Source organism: Xenopus laevis, chromosome 7L (genome assembly GCF_017654675.1).
Source record: "Xenopus laevis strain J_2021 chromosome 7L, Xenopus_laevis_v10.1, whole genome shotgun sequence".
Taxonomy (NCBI): domain Eukaryota; kingdom Metazoa; phylum Chordata; class Amphibia; order Anura; family Pipidae; genus Xenopus; species Xenopus laevis.
Window position 1 is genome coordinate 65,314,294 of NC_054383.1, and position 18,334 is coordinate 65,332,627.

The following is an 18,334-nucleotide window of genomic DNA, read 5'->3' on the forward strand; positions in this document are numbered from 1 at the left end:
AATCTCTGAAACAACGGCATAACTCCCACATACGTTCGGGTCCCTACATCAAGAGAAATTATCTTTTCTCATCATAAACTGTCCATCGACTCCTGTGGTGCTGGGTTTACCCCAGCTCTGTCTGCATATCCCTTCTATTTACTGGTCAGCCAACCAGATATCTCATTGGAGTCCTTTCTGTCAAAGAAAATGTTTGCCTGCTAAATTCGTTCACCAGGTGTCCCTCACTGCAGCAGATCTTCAGTCTTTGCCCGCAGTTTATAGGGACTTTACAGATGTCTTTTGCAAGAAGTCTGCAGAAATTCTCCCTCCTCATCTCTCCTATGATTGTCCCATCGAACTTCTTCCCTGTACCATGCCTCCCAGAGGTCGTACCTAAACACTCTCTCCTGCCGAGAGGAATATATTCAAGATAACCTCCAGCGAGGATTCATTAGACCTTCAGGTTCTCCTGCAGGGACGGGATTCTTCTTTGTGGAGAAGAAGGATGGCAGATTGCGTCCCTGTATTGACTACAGGGACCTCAACAAGACCACAGTTTAAAACTGATATCCTCTGCCTCTCTTCTCTGCGCTATTCGATCAACTCAGAGGGGCAAAGATCTTCACTAAGTTGGATCTTCGAGGAGCTTTCAACCTAATCCGCATCCGAGAGGGGGATGAATGGAAGACAGCATTCAACACCAGAGATGGGCATTATGAGTACCTGGTAATGCCCTTTGGCCTCTGCAATGCCCCTGCCATCTTTCTAGAATTTGTGAATGATATATTCAGAAATTGTCTGGGACAATCCTTATTTTAATCTACTCCAAAGACTTTTAAAGTCACTGAACCCCGGTGAAAGAAGTACTCTCTCGTCTGAGGCGGGAAAACTCCCTTTTCGTCAAGCTCGAACAGTGTGTGTTCAAGGTGCCTAATATTTCCTTTTTGGGTTACATTATCTCTCGAGAGGGATTCAAGATGGATCCTTCTAAAGTCACGGAAATCCAGGACTGGCCTCTCCCCACAAGTACTAAGGCCTTACAAAGATTTGTCAGTTTTGCTAATTATTACGGACAATTTATCAAGAGTTCTCCTCCCGTATTGCTCCTGTCTTGGCTCTCATCCAGAAGAGAGGAAAACTTAATGAGTGGCCACCTCATGCTCTGGAGGCCTTTCAGTGCCTGAAAGATTCATTTGCCTCTGCTCCTGTCCTCCAACATCCTGATCTTATGCAACCCTTCTTCATTGAAGTAGATGCTTCTGACGTTGGGACTGTAGCCATTCTCTCTCAGAGACAAATTGCAGATGGCAAACTACATCCTTGTGCTTACTTCTCAAAGAAATTCTCTCCTGTCAAAATTATAAGCTTCTGGCAGTTAAACTTGCATTCGAGGAGTGGCGACATTTCCTGGAAGGAGCACCTCATCGCATCACCATTTATACAGATCACAAAAACTTGGAATTCATCAAGGCTTTTAAAAGACTCATCAAGCTCTGTGGGTTCTCCTCTTCGCACAATTCAATTTCATTTGTACATATCCCCAAGGCTCCAGAAATCGGAAGGCAGGTGCCCTATCCAGAAGCATTGTTCATGAGGGTCGCCTCAGTGAAGATCAAGAACCAATTGTTCCTCGCACAAAAATCATTGCTTCCTTGTTTCCTCAACTGGCCAGCCAGCTCCTATTGGTCCAGTCCTCTGCTCCTGCTAATACCCCCATATGTATGGTATATGTGCCCCACAAGCTCTGCATTCCCATCCTCCAACAAAACCACCATTCCAAACAGGCTGGGCATACCGGTATCAAGAAGACCTTAGAGCTGGTTAGTCACCTTGTTTGGTAGCCAACTCTTCGAAAATATGTAAAAGACATTGTGGCAGCCTGTGCTAATTGTGCCTCTTCTAAATCTAGTCATTCTCATCCATGTGGTCTATTGCAAACTCTACCCAATCCTTCCCATCCATGGACTTTATTGTTGAACTGCCTCTTTTCAAGGGGAACGCTGTGATTTGGGTAGTTATTGACCGATTCAGTAAGATGGCGCACTCCATCCCTCTTTGAAAACTTCCCTCTGCCATAGAACTCTCTCTTGTTTACACAACATATCTTCCGACTTCATGGCTTTCCAGTGGAGTTTGTATCAGACAGAGGTTCCCAGGTTGTGTCCAAGTTTTGGCGGTCCTTGTGTAAAAATCTGGGCATTGCTCTCTTATTTTCCTCTGTCTACCACCTTCAATCTAACAGGGCAGCTGAGAGAGTAAATCAAGCACTGGAACAGTACCTGAGAAGTCATGTATCCCTCTGTCAGGACGATTGGTCCGATCTACTCCCCTGGGCAGAATTCTCTCATAACAACGCTTGTCATTCCTCCTCTGGTAGATCGCCCTTCTTGACTGTGTATGAGCAACATCCGCAATTCTTTCCTCAAGATTTCCTGTTGTCAGACGTTCCAACAGCCGATGATCATGTGGCTCACATGTCTGCCATTTGGTCTGCTACCAAAGCAAATTTGGAGAAGAGTACTTTGTCCCATAAAAATTATGCTGATCGTATACGGAAATCTTCTCCCATATATAAAATAGGGGACAAAGTCTGGCTCTCAATAAGAAACATTCATCTTAATGTTCCTTCTCCAAGTTGGGTCCAAAATTTGTTGGTCATTTTCTAATTGTGGAGATTGATAATCATGTGGCTTCAGTCCTGAGGAGTGTTCCTGGATAAAACATACCGATGTTCGCACTCTCCATTTGATGTGAGAATTCTTTAGACAGTTTCTCCAGAAACCAGAACATAGTGGTCCAGTGGCCCCCCTGGGGGGGAGTAATGTCAGGAGCGTCCGATGGCTCAGCGTCCAAGATGGCGGCACCCATAGCTGCCATGTGGATAGCAGTGCCAGCGCAGTGACGCCGGCGCACAGGTGCATGACATCGTTGCGTCTGCTTACAAAATTTAACATAAAAGGATGGCGAGGTCACGGTTTACTGGAATTGCTGACTTGTATTCCTGGGTGTTCCTAAATTTATTATAATGATATTCCTGGACTTTTGACCTTGTCTGACTTCTGACTTTGATTGTTGCCGCCTTCCTTTTGAACTACGGCGAACTTGAACATTTCCCTAAATCTCCCTCCTTGGTCCGGATTTCTCTGCGCTTGGAGCTGATAGGCCCTTGCCAGTTATTTCATGGGTAGTAACCAATGGCATGCAGCTGGTGTAGGCAGCCCTATCCGCTCTAATCAGTACAATCCTCAGGTATAGCAAATCTGATTTGTAAAGATAGTGTAAAGTATCTATAACTGTATCAGTATATAACTATAAATCATCATTATACAATCATACAAAATCGTGAAAATCAAAAAGTTTCACCAATACATCACAGCGCTGAAGGTTAATAAATTACTGAAAAATATAATAAATATTACTGTTACTTGCAGAGTTTAGAGGAACAGACATGCATGTTTCTTAGGAGAGACTATGAACAGCTTCTGAGGAATTGGAATTTATGTGTTCCTACAGATCTGGGTCTGATTTACAAAAAAAGGTGCTAAATTGTACAAGAACAGTTGCCAACAGCCTTGTGCAAGTTAACACTTATGTTTGAAAACCAGATCCCTGTGACATAGTATACTGTACCTGCAAATCATGTGCCTTTAAAGTGACACTGTAAACAGTGGGTGGAGTCTATAGAATTAAATGCACAGCTGAAAGAATGTAGACCTGAGGTACGGCTATTGCCACACAAGGATGTATCTCCACCTGTGTATAAAAGTAAGCAGATAAATAGTTCATCCTCCCATTCTGAATTAATAAGCACAGTGTTGGGCTATGCACAGACATTCAGAGTGGAATTTGCAAGTGCATACATTTTTGCATCAAAATCCCTACCATGTGTCTGCACTCAGGCCATTGCTATTGATGCTGAAGGAGTGGATGGGAATGAAGCATCTGTTTTTCCATCTAATTATACCTGTGTGACAGAAGCCTTATTTCAATGTGATTATTCTATTACTGCCTGTAACAGGGGGATATTGGGAGAAAGGGGTGCATCTATTCATAGAGTACCGTCAGACCTTTCATTTTTTAATTTCCAGCAGACTGGTAAAAAATAATTGATTGACATGGACAACTGGACCGGTGCAGCTTAGCAACCATGTTAGTAAATCAACTACTGTATATTTTATAGGGTAGTACATGTATGGGAGTTGTTATCCAGAATGCTCAGGACTTAGGGTATTCCAGATAAGGGGTCTTTCCATAATTTGGATTTTTTAGCTAAAAAATTATTAAACCATGAAATAAACCCAATAGGGCTGTTTTGGCTCCAGTAATGATTAATTATATTAATTCAAAGGTTCTTTTTTATTATTACATAGAAAAAGGAAAAAAAAAAATTCAATTTGCTTAAAATTGAGCCTATGGGAGATGACCTTTACGTAATTCTGAACTTTCTGGATAACGGGTTTCCACTTTCCGGATAATCAATCTCATACCTATACCACTATCTACAGTCAGACTGGCCTGAAAGAGCAACTAAGATTCTCCCAGTGGGCCCAAGAGCAAGAAAATTACTATGACTTCTTTCCCACTCCCATCATAGACCTACATAACACACACAATTTACCTTATTCTATGCTGAAAAAGAGAGAAATGGACCCTTGACATCAGGTGAGGGGGAAATTTGGGGCATTTCGCCGAAAAATTTGCGAAATTTGCATTGAGAAATGTCCGTTTTTGGCAAAATTGGACACTGGCGAATTTTTGAGGCGGTTTCGCGAATTTATTCGCCCGCAGCTAATCGCGGGAATTTGCCGCAAATTATCGCCTGGCGAATAAATCCGCTTATCACTACAGGTTGTCTGATGGACCCTATTTTGCCCAGTCCAGCATTACCACTTTTTATTGATTTTAAATTGAGTACTTTTATTTTTTAACTTGTTAAAGACTGATCACAACTAATTGATGATTGTTACTAAGGTCAACTGCACTGGTATAATTTAGCAACTATGTTATATAGTGATGAGCAAAACTGATGCTGAAAACTTTGCAAAAACTGAAGAAAACTTTGCAAAACCACATAAAAATGTCTCATTTACATTATGCTCCCATGATGCCAGTTTCTTTCAAGCATGTTGCCCTAACAGCTCCTTAGATAGAATGCTGAGACACCATGCCATCAATTTCTTCCAGCTCCTTAGATAGGCAGGCTGAAGCCTGGAAAAGTTTTTGATACCATTGCTTTATGTGGAAGGCAAGAGACCGATAATAATATATGCAGGCTCAGTATAATGTAGAGTGATATTCTGAGATTATTTGCATTTGATTTTCATTTTTTATTATTTGTGGTTTTTGAGTTATTTCGTTTTTAATTCAGCAGCTCTCCAGTTTGCAATTTCAGCAATCTGGTTGCTAGGGGCCAAATTACCCTAGCAACCTTGCATTGAAATAAGAATAGAAATGAGAGACTGGAATATGAATAGGAGAGGACCTGAATAGAAAGATGAGTAATAAATAGTAGCAATAGCAATACATTTGTAGCCTTACAGAGTATTTGTTTTTTAGATGGGGTCAGTGACCCCCATTTAAAGCTGTAAAAATGTAAGAAAAGGCGGCAAATAATTAGAAAAATCTAAAAAAGAAAAAATGAAGTCCAATTAAAAAGTTGCTGAGAATTAGCAATTATATCACATACTAAAAGTTAACTTAAAGGTGAATCACCCTTTTAACAGCACACTGAAAGTAACACCACCTAAATGGAACTGCTAATTCCATGGTTTGGCACATGCGTCTCCCCAGTGCTCTGTCGTGTTTGCTTACGGGCACTAGGATCGCGCGGACGGGCTGCAGATAGGCGCTAGGACCACACGGCCTAGGGGCACAATTATATTCAAAATATTAGAGCATGGCATTTTAATTTGTGATTGACCAATGACCAATGCATTTTAATTTGTTCTTTGTAAGAAGTTACATTTTCAAAAACAAGAGTTATTTATGGGCAGTGTATTTTACGTACAGCTCACAAGTCCTCTATGTCTTCCTACTATAGAATCTACAACCGGAACTTGAGCCCCAATATACTGTACTTTGAGCTCAAAATCCACTCCACAACTGGAACTCTTTTTGGGCCACACCACTCCAAGCTCTGGCTAGACATTTTCATTGAGCTTTTAATATATAAATGAATGTTTGGTACTTACAGATATTGACTGAGCACTCAGCTTTTGTATCTTCTCTATCTTGTTTTTTTTCAAATTTCTTTGCAAAGAAATATGTTGTACGTACGAAAGTTATGTCCGACAAATAGTAGTGACAGTAACTAATATCATCGGATAGGCAATACATTCAGAGATGTTAGCCAACAGAAATCTTCTAACCTGTCCGATCGCCATGGTACGAAAAGTATCATCCACACGTTTTTTTTTTTGTTGGTTTTGTGAGCTTGTCACTTATGCACACTGTTAATGCAGCACATGCTGAAATTATAACGTTTTCTCATTGTGCTAATTTTTATTAAACCAAAAGAAAAATGTATTGGGCTCAGTCTTTAGCCTGCAATGTTAGACAGATAGTTTTGTTAACAACACATTCTTAAACATTTTTTTTTAAATAAATTATATTTTGCAAAGAAATATATTGTACGTATGAAAGTTCTGTCCGACAAATAGAAGTGACAGTCACCAACTGATATCATCGGATATGTACATTCAGAGATATTATTGTTAGCCAGCAGAAATCTTCTGATCGCCTTTGAAGATGTCCGTTTTATACATTTCATTTGACATTTTGACTTTATATTTTCATGCTCAGTTGAAATGAAAGGTTTGTCTTAAAGGATAAGTCAACCCTAAAATTTTGCGTAATAAAAGAAAACACAATTTTAAGCAACTTTCCCAAATACATTCAATACGCATTTTCTATGGTTTTTGATTGTTTGTACAGTAAAACCTTGATTTTACATCCCCTAATTTTAAGTTCCCTCATTTTACATTGTTGTTTTATGATCCCACCTATATATTATGCATTATAGATTTCCCTAATTTTACACCATTTTATTCTGATCCCCTGCAAAATGTTACATAGTGGTTCTACTGTATATGTGTTGCTATTGCTATTATTGTCTGTCCCTTTCTATTCTATGCCCTGGTGACTCTTACTGTTGACACAATGTAAGACAAGGCAGCTGATTAACAGACCTGTCTTTGCTGGGGAACTCAGACTGTTGCAACTTGTTTCAACAGCCAGAGCCACCAGGGCAGCGAATAAAAAGGGACAGGCAAACACTGCTTTCAATAGCAATACACATACAAATAACTTAAACACCATATAAACTTTGTAATGAATGTATATGGGAAAGCTGCATAGAATTGTATCTAGTATAAGTAATTCTAAAACAACTGGACTTGCTGAGTAATCAATGAAGACGTTTCACTACTCATCCGAGCAGCTTCTTCAGTTTAACTGACTGGTGTGGGAAGTCCTCGGCCTATAAACTCTTCCACTAATCCAATCAAGGCACATTGTAACTGTTCAAAGAGGTGATATCTAAAACTCACAGACATTGCTTTGTAGTTACTGTGATAGGATTACCAAGGTATCATGCAACTCCTAGAAACAGGTGCTACTTGTGAGATTTGCATGAATGGGTATGTGAAGTGTTCAGAAACTGCTGGGGTACAGTTAGAACAGCATTGTATGTTGCAGACAGGTGGTATTGAATTTCCCGCCTCTGTTCAGGGATGGTTTCTCCTACTTGAGATGAATCGCCTCTATCACACCTCTTTCAAACCAGCGGTCTTCTTTGTCCAAGATCTGGACATTGTTATTTTCAAAGGAGTGTGTCTTTTAGGTGTAGAAAGTCGGCTGAGTCTTGCCCTGTAGAGTTCGCCCTCCTATGCTGAGCCATTCACTTGGTGAGCAGTTGTTTTGTCTCCCCAATGTATAGATCTGTGCAATCCTAGCTACACTGGACTGTGTATACCACATTGCTTTGTTTTTCTTGTTGGATGTGTTGGATCGTTTGGGTGTACCACTTTTGTCTCAGTGAATTGCTAGGTCTGAAAAACACAGGGATGTGGTGTTTATTGAAAATCCTCCTGAGTTTCTCTGACACACCAGCTACATATGGGGTGGCTATGTTCGCCTACTATGTGTCCCATCGCGGTTATTTCTTTTGGTGTTCCAGTTAGGCTTGATTGCTGCTGTGACAAATGCCCAGTCTGAGTAGCCACATGCTTTCAAAGCTCCTCTGAGATGTTTATGCGCCTTGTCCTTGAACTCTGTATCACTTGTCTACTGAGTTAATGTGTTCTATAAAGGCTGCCACTTCATTGGATCTGATTTTAACCCAAATGTCATCTACATACCTGAACCAGTGACTCGGTACAGTTCCCATGAATGTAAGGTCCTCCTTTCCACTTCCTCCATGCACAAGTTAGCTACAATGGGAGATACTGGAGAACAGCACAGCTATGTTTCTGTCTTAAAAATGTGTCCTTGTATTTGAAGTATGTGGTGTTAAGGCACAAATTTAGCAACAAACATACTTGGTTAGGACTGAGCTTCATTGTGCTGTTGAGAGTGTTATCTTGCTGCATTCATTTTCTTACAGTCTCAATTGCCTCTGTCGTAGGTATACATGTGAACAGTGAAGTGACATCATATGATACCATTGTTTCTTTTGCCTCTAGTCTTACACCATGAATCTTGGTTACAAACTTTCTGGAATTCCGCATATGATGCACTGTATTGCCAAGAATTTAGCGATGCTGTAAGTCACTGAATTGATGCTGCTGACAATGGACCTTAATGGAATCCCACCCATTATGTTCAATCAGTCATCACATAGCATTGGCTAGGATCTCCTCATTTCATATTATAACTTCCTATACAAAAACAAAATTTGCAGCCCTGCATCATATATCCGGAATGTGCTTCCTTTCTGCATTTGACAAAACCACAGACCCCTGGCTTAGACAACCATGCTGATCATTTTTTTAACAGACTTAGTACACACATCCTAAATAATCTTACAGGCAGGATTTTTTGTAGGTTTTATGAGCTTTTCACTTATGCATGCTGATAATGTGGCACATGCTGAAATTATTGAAATCATAATGTTTTCTCATTTTGCATCGCAGTTGTGTTAATTTTTATTAAAACGAAAGAAGAATTTATTGGGCACAGCCTTTAGTCTGCAATGTTAGACAGATGGTTTTGTTAACACCACATTATTAAACACTTTTTTAAAAAACATAAATTATAGTAGAGGAAAAGAAATGGTGGTACAGTTCAGCTAAGTGTGTCTCTCATTAACATTAGACTTGTGCAGTTTTTCTCCTCTCAGCCTTCTGTAAACAACCTCCCATCACACCACACGTTGCATCACTCAGACTTGTCATCACTGCACCTCCAGATTTAGCCACCTCTTCATCCCTCCGTGACATCAGTCTGTTCTTTAATCTCTCCCATGTGCTGCCCTGCAGGCTCTGTTATAAATAAATCCCCCTGTTCCACGTGTTTTGTGGGAATGAAAGAAAGGCACTATCGGCCAGCATAACAAGTACAGTCTCATAGGGCATAGTCCAACAAGTCAGAACAACCAAGAGCTGTTACACTGAACAATGTTTATGCATGCAGATGCAAGCTATAAGGGCAAACTAAGTAATATTTTTAATTTAAAATGCCGTGTGTACATAATGTGTAAATAATTCTCACACAAACAGAGAATGAGCATTTATGAAAAGAAAATAACATCCACTATGGCAAGTTAGTTAGCAATGCAACAAATCTGCACTGCTACAGTGTATTTGTAGCAAAGAAGCAGTGTAACTTGGTGCTGCTGGACAGCAAAATGAGAAAATTTCGGAATAAGAAGTCTGTAGCTCAGACAGAAGAAGAAACATCTTTTCCAGATAAGGGTAACATACAGATAATAAAACATACAGAAAAGGAAACATACAGATAAGGAAACCTTCAGATAAGGAAACATTCAGATAAGGAAACATACAGAAAAGGTAACATACAGATAAGGTAACGTACAGATAAGGTTAAAAGAGTCATTTACTTATACAGAAGAGACATATTCTATATAGGTCTGTACCAATGTATATACTAACTAACATTATAACAGTATCAAAAACATTAAGTTCCTGTACCCATGTTCCTAATCTATATCTGAAAGTACCCCAAACTACCATTAAACTGAGTATATCTTGTAAGCTTGCCAAATTCTCTGTAGTTTTGGAGCTCACACCTTAATTACAATTAACCACATTTTCCAGTCCCACCTTCATATTACTGGACTTTCCATGCTTATGGGGGAGGGCAGATGAGTTTCTAAATCCAGAATGCATGGCATAAATTCCTAGGTCATGATGCCACACGTTATTTCTGATTATGACCACCACCCCACTGCTCTTACCACCACACACCTCCCACTTTATTCTTAGAGCATATTGGCCTTCTATTCTGTAACAGAAAGAGGCTTTCTTTTTGTTAGGTTTTAGGGAGACAGGGACAGCAAATTGGTTCTAGAACTGTGAGACTGAAGCTGTCTAAGACACAGCCAGGTATAAAAATAGACTAAGGCTGCTACCATCTGCTAGACACCCGACACTTCTGTAAGCTTGGATTTCTACTTTCCTGGGATAGCGGCACCCATAACCATGCCTTTCTCCCCTAACTCAATCTGAACCTAAAATCTGTGGGGGGCAAACTTGTTAATTTCCCCCTTGGAGCTAACTGACTGCACCTTCAGGAAAATAAGGAACAATAAGAGCTTGACCCTGGACTCTGTTCTGTAACATTTAGCAAACAGGTAAGACAAAATTATATAATGAAAGCTGGTAACATACTTTAAAACTGCCATTTTATTAACCCTTTAGTGGCATTGTAAATGCAAGCTTGTATTATATATATATATATATATATATATATATATATATATATATATATATATATATATATATATATATATTATTTTAATATAATCTATTATCTTTTTATCTCTTTACATTCTGAAATACACTGAAATTTGATGTTAATACAAAGAAAATGCTTTGTAATTAGGCAAAATGAACATACACTATGTATGGTACTAATATGAAATAATAAACTTTATGACCGCTTCAAATAGTAATAATATTCTTTTGTGTAAAATGTACAATATTGTAGAACTTGAAACTTCAGGTAAGCCTCAAATATTTTAATGATGCAAAAAACAAATTGAGTAAACATATATTTTGGTGCTGTGAGCTTGCCAAAATACTAGCCAAGGCCAAAATAGTAGTGTACATTGCTGCTAGAAAGCATACAGTATAAGGCAATCTGCTCAAACATAACAAATTCAAAATGTAGGTATCTACTCTTCCCATGCCTCTGTATTCTGTGCTTGTTAAATCTGTCATTGCCTTTTTCTTATTTAGTATAGTTTAAGCATCTTACCTCCTCTCCCTTCTTCCAGTACTGTATTTCTCACTGTATCCTTACTTAACCCTGATAAAGACCAATTTTTACTGGGGAGACAGCAAGATTAGAGTTATCTAAACACTTGGTTGATTGGGTGCAAGTGAGATAAATTCTTCTCACATTACATCACAGACTCTGTGTTTTAGCAGGTGCAATAGTTATTATAATTCTGATAACCTACAGTAAGATTACTAAAACTAATTTCAGACTACAATAAAAACAGAGGAACAAAGAAAATTAACAATATGATTCAATCTAGAGTCCAGTTACAGTCCCCCTGCTGTATTTTATTAAGCACATGGTCATGAAGTCCTGGGTATATGTTTCAAATCAGACTGTTGGCACATACGATGAATCAGCTACTGAAATCTTTTAAGAACCTTCTGATTAGCCTTTGATAATACTGTTTAAAGATAATTTAATAATAATTTTCCCTATTAAAAAATCCTAAGGTTCTGGTTGTTGGGGCATCTAAAACTAAAAATCTTCAAGGGGACAATATTTTCCTTTTCCGACAGACCGATTAGATCCTACTATAATGTTACCTGAGCAGCCAACCTCAAGAAGCAAACCGCAGGGAAGTATATGCTGAGATAAATGTCATTGACACCTAAAAATAATTAAAACTTGCCATTGTATGCATGTATATAATGTAAATTACCACACATTCTTTATAGGTAAATAGTAAAAACTGCATCTGTGTAGCAACTTGAAAAGGAGGCCACTAGCTAACAACTGATGTAGCAATATGCCTACAGGCAATGGACAGTTAGTATAGAAGAATATAATAAAATGCAATACTCATAATTGCACATTTCCTGGTATTATATGGCACATAGACATTAATATATAATTTATGGCTCCTAGCACATTTGGAGGTTACAGTCTAAGGTCCCTATCACATTCACACAGTAGGGTCAATTCAATCAGAAGTCTTCCTGCATGTTTTGAACTCCTTTTTTGTTTTGAACCTAGGATCAGGGCTGGATTTACATAGCGGGTGCCCTTAGGCCTGCTGTCGTTCATTACCCCCTCCCCTCACTTTTATTAAAATTGTATTCAAATTTTCATCATTGGGACCAGAGCAATGGGGATTGTTGCACAGGAAATTTAAAAAACTATCGTATCTTCTGCACATCCCAAGTGTTTTTGAACCAATGTAGGTGTGGTTGGGCAGCATGCTGCCCCCTAAAATCCTGCCGCCCTAGGTCCAGCCTAGGTGGCCTCTCCACAAATCTGGGCCTGCCTAGGATAACATCCACTTATTGCTCCCATGCTGCAGTTTCAGGAGAAATGAATACTTTTATACACCTCACCACCAATGTCCGAGTGGCACACTGGTATTGATACAGTACTATTGTCATTGTAATCTTGCATTTGACTCTACTTTTGTAACAAGTAAATGGGGTATGGGACACTGACATACTGGGTAGTAATCTTTGCCCCTGGATTTGAGATTTGAGATATACATACATTATGTCATATACAAGTATCGAATCTATTATCCAGAATGTTCAGAATGTTTTGCCTGCAAAAAAGATTAATTCTATCTTAGTTGGGTTAAAGTACAAGCTTTTAAAAGGAAATATTTTTTCACGTTTGGAATTATTTGATAAAAATTGAGTTTATGGGAGATGGCCTTCCCATAAGTTAGATCCTTTTCATTAACAGGTTTCCGGATAATTGATCCCATGCCTGTTTGGATGCTTTTCCTGCAGTATTGCTCCTTACTATATGGATTTCATATGACCCAATTCTTTATGTAACCAATTCAACTAATGCAAGGGTTTGCATAATATCATGTTATCACCACTACAGTTGCTTATGAAGGTTAGTACATGGTGAACAACCTGAATTATACATAATTGGGTATCCATATGGATGCATATTTATGATTATGAGGGATGCATCTATGCATCCATTTGCACTGTCCATTGTAGGCATATTGCTACATTAGTTAGAAGGTTGTCAGCCTGTACTGTAGGTTCTGTACAGATGCAAGCTTAGTATTTACCATTAAAGATGTGGTTTTGATTTTTGCATTATATGGGAGAAGCTGTGTGTAACTAGATTATACAAGTGGCAAGACCCTGAGTGCTGTTTTAGGATTGGCCTTTTTATTTTTCTCTATAATTATTGTGCGGTTAGTGTTATTCCAATCTAGCACTGTCACCCTAAGATATGACAAACAAATTTCATTAATTATAATATAATGACATGAATATCAGCAAACATTATTTTTTAGGGTTCATAGAATGTAAGGTTTGACTGACCTAATATTCCTGTTAATTTCAATCCCCCAGCCAAACATTTATCATAGTCCTCGTATTCTTAGATGACTTTCCCAACATTCCATGATATACAGCCTTAAAGAAATTCCCATAATATAGGGTAAGCATAACACTTTGGTGGTTATACAAGGATACAAGGCATAATAGGTAATAAAAGGCATTAAGTTTGCCCAGGAGAAGTAACCCATAGCAACCAATAAGCAGGTGGGCTTCACTGGTCACCTGTTTAAAAGCAAACATCTTACTATTTAATATGGGTTACTTTTACAGCCCTTGTGTTCATTCTGGTTCTCTGTCAACTTGGGAGTTCCCTCGAATAGACCAAGCCAATTTCTCACCAGAAAAAGCCATATACTTTGCACAAAGCTTGAGCCACACCTGACTTCTTGGTATATCTTACCTTTTACTCTATATACTCTTTTTCTTTTAATACAAATGGCACTGCCCTTTGACATACACTATTTTACTTCAGCTTGGGAATTTGTTGCTGTGTTTTTAAGTGATAAGGGAAGTACTTGTCATATGCATTTAACCTCCATAGAAGGTAACATATTAGTAGTGAATTCAGCCCTGTTTGTTATAGACCTTCAGGGGCACTTGTAATTCTACAAACTAAAAAAACACTGTAAATGCACTCTGGGTCCTAGAACTATATTTGAAAAATTTAGGACTAATTTCCCCATCTGCCATATTATCTAATCCCTCCTTGGTACCATGGTTTATTTGGTTCATTGATTGGCACATTGCCAGAAAATAATTTTCTTCTATAGATTCTATACTAGTAGTAGGCTATAGTACATATTTATTCACCTTAGGAGTCTGGTCAGTCTTAGTATCTATTGGTCAGTTCCGGTTATCTTAATTCAGTAAGTGAACACCCTTCCATTTCATTTTCTCTGCACTCTAATGACATTTCACCATTAAAATTAAACACAGGGATATCAAACCTTTTAACTGGTGCCAAACTGCAACCTCCATAATACTTAATGAATGATAATGGAAGTCATGAATTCATGCAAGATTAGGGCTCATGTTGGACATGACTCATTAGAATGTTCCACATTTAGCTAACTGGCTGAAATCCTGGTAATTTTTGAATGATAATGTCACTTCTGCATTCTTCCAAAATAAATCATAGTTTAATTTCAGCAGAGGTTATCAGTGTGATAGATTCAGACATTTATTCCATTCGATAGTTAATGTTGATAGATGTCTGTCAACTAAAGCTATCCCTAGGTATTACTGTTGACTCAGATGAAGTTCAGTACAAACATGGCTATTTTCTTCCAATAAGGAAAAAACTCCTTTTCTTAATTTTTGGAACTTATAGAAACCAGTTATAATTAATTGTATAAATGAAGAAGGTCACAAGATCATACATGCAATTCCCATTTTTGCACCAGGCTAGAAAAATTGCACAAATCTCTATCAGTACTAATTGCTCATAGAATGCACTCTGGTTATAAGTTGCCCTTTATCTACAAGCTTGTTACCCAAGTTGAGAAAAATACATTTCTGATCTGTGAACAATTTAAAATCAACTGTAAAGTGCCATTTGTCCAGTTTTCCCATTACCAATGAATTTGGTAACTACAAATCATATCAATACAAGTACATTTAATCCATAAACATTTACATTGTGGGATATATATGAATTGGGTCTCGCGTTTTCAGACTTGTATTGATATGATTTGTAGTTACTGATTACATGATCAGTAATGGGGGCATTATTCCAGACTAAAGCTGGCCATAGACACAACGATCCGATCGTACAAATCGTGTATTCATATGATTTTCAGACCGTGTGTGGAGAGTCCCGACATTTTTCGTCTGGCGGAGATCGGTCGTTTGGTTGATCGGACAGGTTAGAAAATTTCTGTCGGCTGCGGGTAATATCTCTGCGTGTATTGCCGATCGTAAGATTTTCAGTGGGAGACTGTCACTAGCTTTGTCTATCATACGATTGCTGTCAGGGGCAGAACATCGTCTGATCTGTTCTTTTATACTTTATTTGGTCGGAATGGTAAGACTTTGCTCTGAATGGTTAGTGACAGGTCGGGAGATGGGAATGTCTGATTGTACAATGATTCGTACAATCGGATCTTTGCGTCTATGGCCAGCTTAAAGTATCAACTAAAGTACTAAAACATTCTTTATCAGATATGCACTTTATCTTTAACCGTGCTGCCTTTTCTATTGGACTCATGTTAATCCACTTAGTATACTGTATGTCAATTTACCATTATAAGCCTTAAATATAATGTATAGGCCTGCAAGCTGCTTTCTGACCTCCAAAGTTGCAGCCTATAGTGATGGGCGAATTTATTCGGCCGGCGTCAAAAAAATTTTCCAGAAAAAACGGACGCCGGCGTCAAAAACGGGCGCGGCGTCCAAAACGAGACGCCAGCGCAAATTCGCCCATCACTAGCAGCCTATTAATGTATAGACATTGCACTGAATAAATAAGAAAGCAATGAAGTGATATACATAAAGTATATAGATAACAAACATACTGGCATTAGTATTATTTTATTTGATACTGGCACTTAGCAAATCACATATCTGTTATAATTTTTATCTCATTAAATGCAGTCAGACACATAACAATCTCTCTGTTTTTAAATATTTGTGGAACTGCTGTCATCATCATGTCAACAGTTTGTTATCTGAAGCCAGACCAATTTCCCCAGTGACCTCAGTTTTAAAAAGTGTTTCAGTCTTACTTATTAAAGCTTTGCTTTTAAGCCCTTGTGAGCTATATGAGCTGGATTATTACTTAGACTGGAGGAAAAGTAATAATTATGTCATTCAGGACAGCCTGATTTTTCCTTGTGAAACTGTTCTACAACATAAAACCATCATCTACCTTCCTGATGGTAGGCTGCAATTTGAAATATAAATATTTTAATATCACTTTTAATTATTATTAGCGCTGGTGGGGATTAAATAGAGCCAAGCTCACTATATAAAAGTGCAAGAAGCGCCTCTTGATACAAGTTCCTTTAATGAAAGCACTTTACATGGAACTTTACATGGGTACAAGATGTAAATGCATGTTAGTGATTTGGACTTCCAGTTGCATTTGTAAATGACCTTATGGCTTCCTGTTTTTTAATAAAATATTGTTTGATTATAATTTTTGAGGCCAGATGGTTCTCTACTTTTGTATGAGTGCATCACATCATATCCTTAATAAGACCTTAATCAATGATTTTGTAGACACTTTAAGGCTACAATAACAAACCTGTGTGTTCTATTCTCTTACAGGCAAATTAAACTTGAGTAAAACATGCGATGTAGACATCACAAATATATATTTTCTTGATTTTCTGGCTACTGGCTTTGGTGCATGAGCTTCATCCTTTGTTTAATGTGAAGCAGTCAAAGCCAAGTAGGAAATATTATATAATAACCTGCTAATAAATAGCTGTTACTGAACCACTGCTCAGTAAGTATTCTTGGCTAAAGGCAATTGGAATGCAATGTGGGATAAGTAACATCAAATAAATTATGCACAAGTAGATTATGATGAGCAATTTAGCCTTTTTCTTAACTGTAGAAAATTAGATGGGGGTGGAGTTGGATGGAGCACCATGAACTGCAGAGAAAGGTATATATAAAGTAATTACCCCCATATGTAATAAAATGCACTACATTTGTCTAGGTGCAGTAGCCCATAGCAACCAACAAGATTGTTGCTTTTGAACAGGTGATCATAGTTCGAACCTCATCAAGTCCACTGGGGCACTTGAGTCAGACGCAGTTGTCCCAGTTGGCAAAACATAAGCCCACTTATACTGAAAATGTTCTATATCAAGATGATGTCATTTCTGTCACCCAGGGGCAAAGTGACATCTGCAGGTGATTATTTAGGTGCAACGCCACTGCACATTTTGACCCAGGCTGCAGTTGTATAATACATTAGTTTGAGGGTGTCCAGAGGCCGACGTCCTCCTTTGCCCCCCCCCACTTTTTAAATGGTTTTCTTTTTTTCTTTTTATTGTTTTTTAATTATTTCCTTCTTCTTCTGACTCTTTTCAGATTTCAAATGGGGTCCACTGGCTACAATTTTATTGTTGTTTTTTTATTACATATCTTTTAATTCAGGCCCTCTCCTAGTCATATTCCAGTCTCATTCAAAATATTGCTTAGTTAATACGATAAATTGGACCCTAGCAACCAAATAACTATTAAAATTATAAAAATTCCTAACTGGAGAGCTGCTGAACCAAAAGCGAAATAAGTTGCAAATTGTCTCAAAATATCAGTGTCTGCATCATACTAAAAGTTTTTTTAAGGCGAACAAACTCTTTAATAAAAATTGGCTTGATTGATCAATGATAAATCATCCTCTTTTATTGTGGGCATTAAACAATAAAACTAAAGAAGGGCATAAATGTTCTACATTATGTTTTGGACTTCTATACCAGCCCAAGGCAAACACAATGCCCCAGTAGCTTCCCATCTTCTTTTCTGCTGATTCACTGCACATGCTCTGTTGTCAGTTACTGAGCTTAGGGACCAACGCACAAGATATTGAATCTATAATATGAATATTATATATTCAATATCTTGTGCGTTGGTCAAGATATTGAATATAT

At 38.2% G+C, this 18,334-nt stretch overlaps 1 protein-coding gene across 3 annotated transcripts in view; it reads left to right on the forward strand.

Moving 5' to 3' along the window:
- Window positions 1-10,384: 10,384 nt before the first annotated feature.
- LOC108696342 (cardiac-enriched FHL2-interacting protein) overlaps window positions 10,385-18,334 on the forward strand; it is a 30,825-nt gene continuing 22,875 nt past the window's right edge. For 2 of the 3 annotated variants that reach the window (XM_041569129.1, XM_018225616.2), the window contains exon 1: window positions 10,385-10,792. The gene's annotated coding sequence lies outside the window, so the exon portion shown is untranslated. The remainder of the gene's footprint in view (window positions 10,793-18,334) is intronic. The other variant, XM_041569131.1, reaches the window with a different exon arrangement.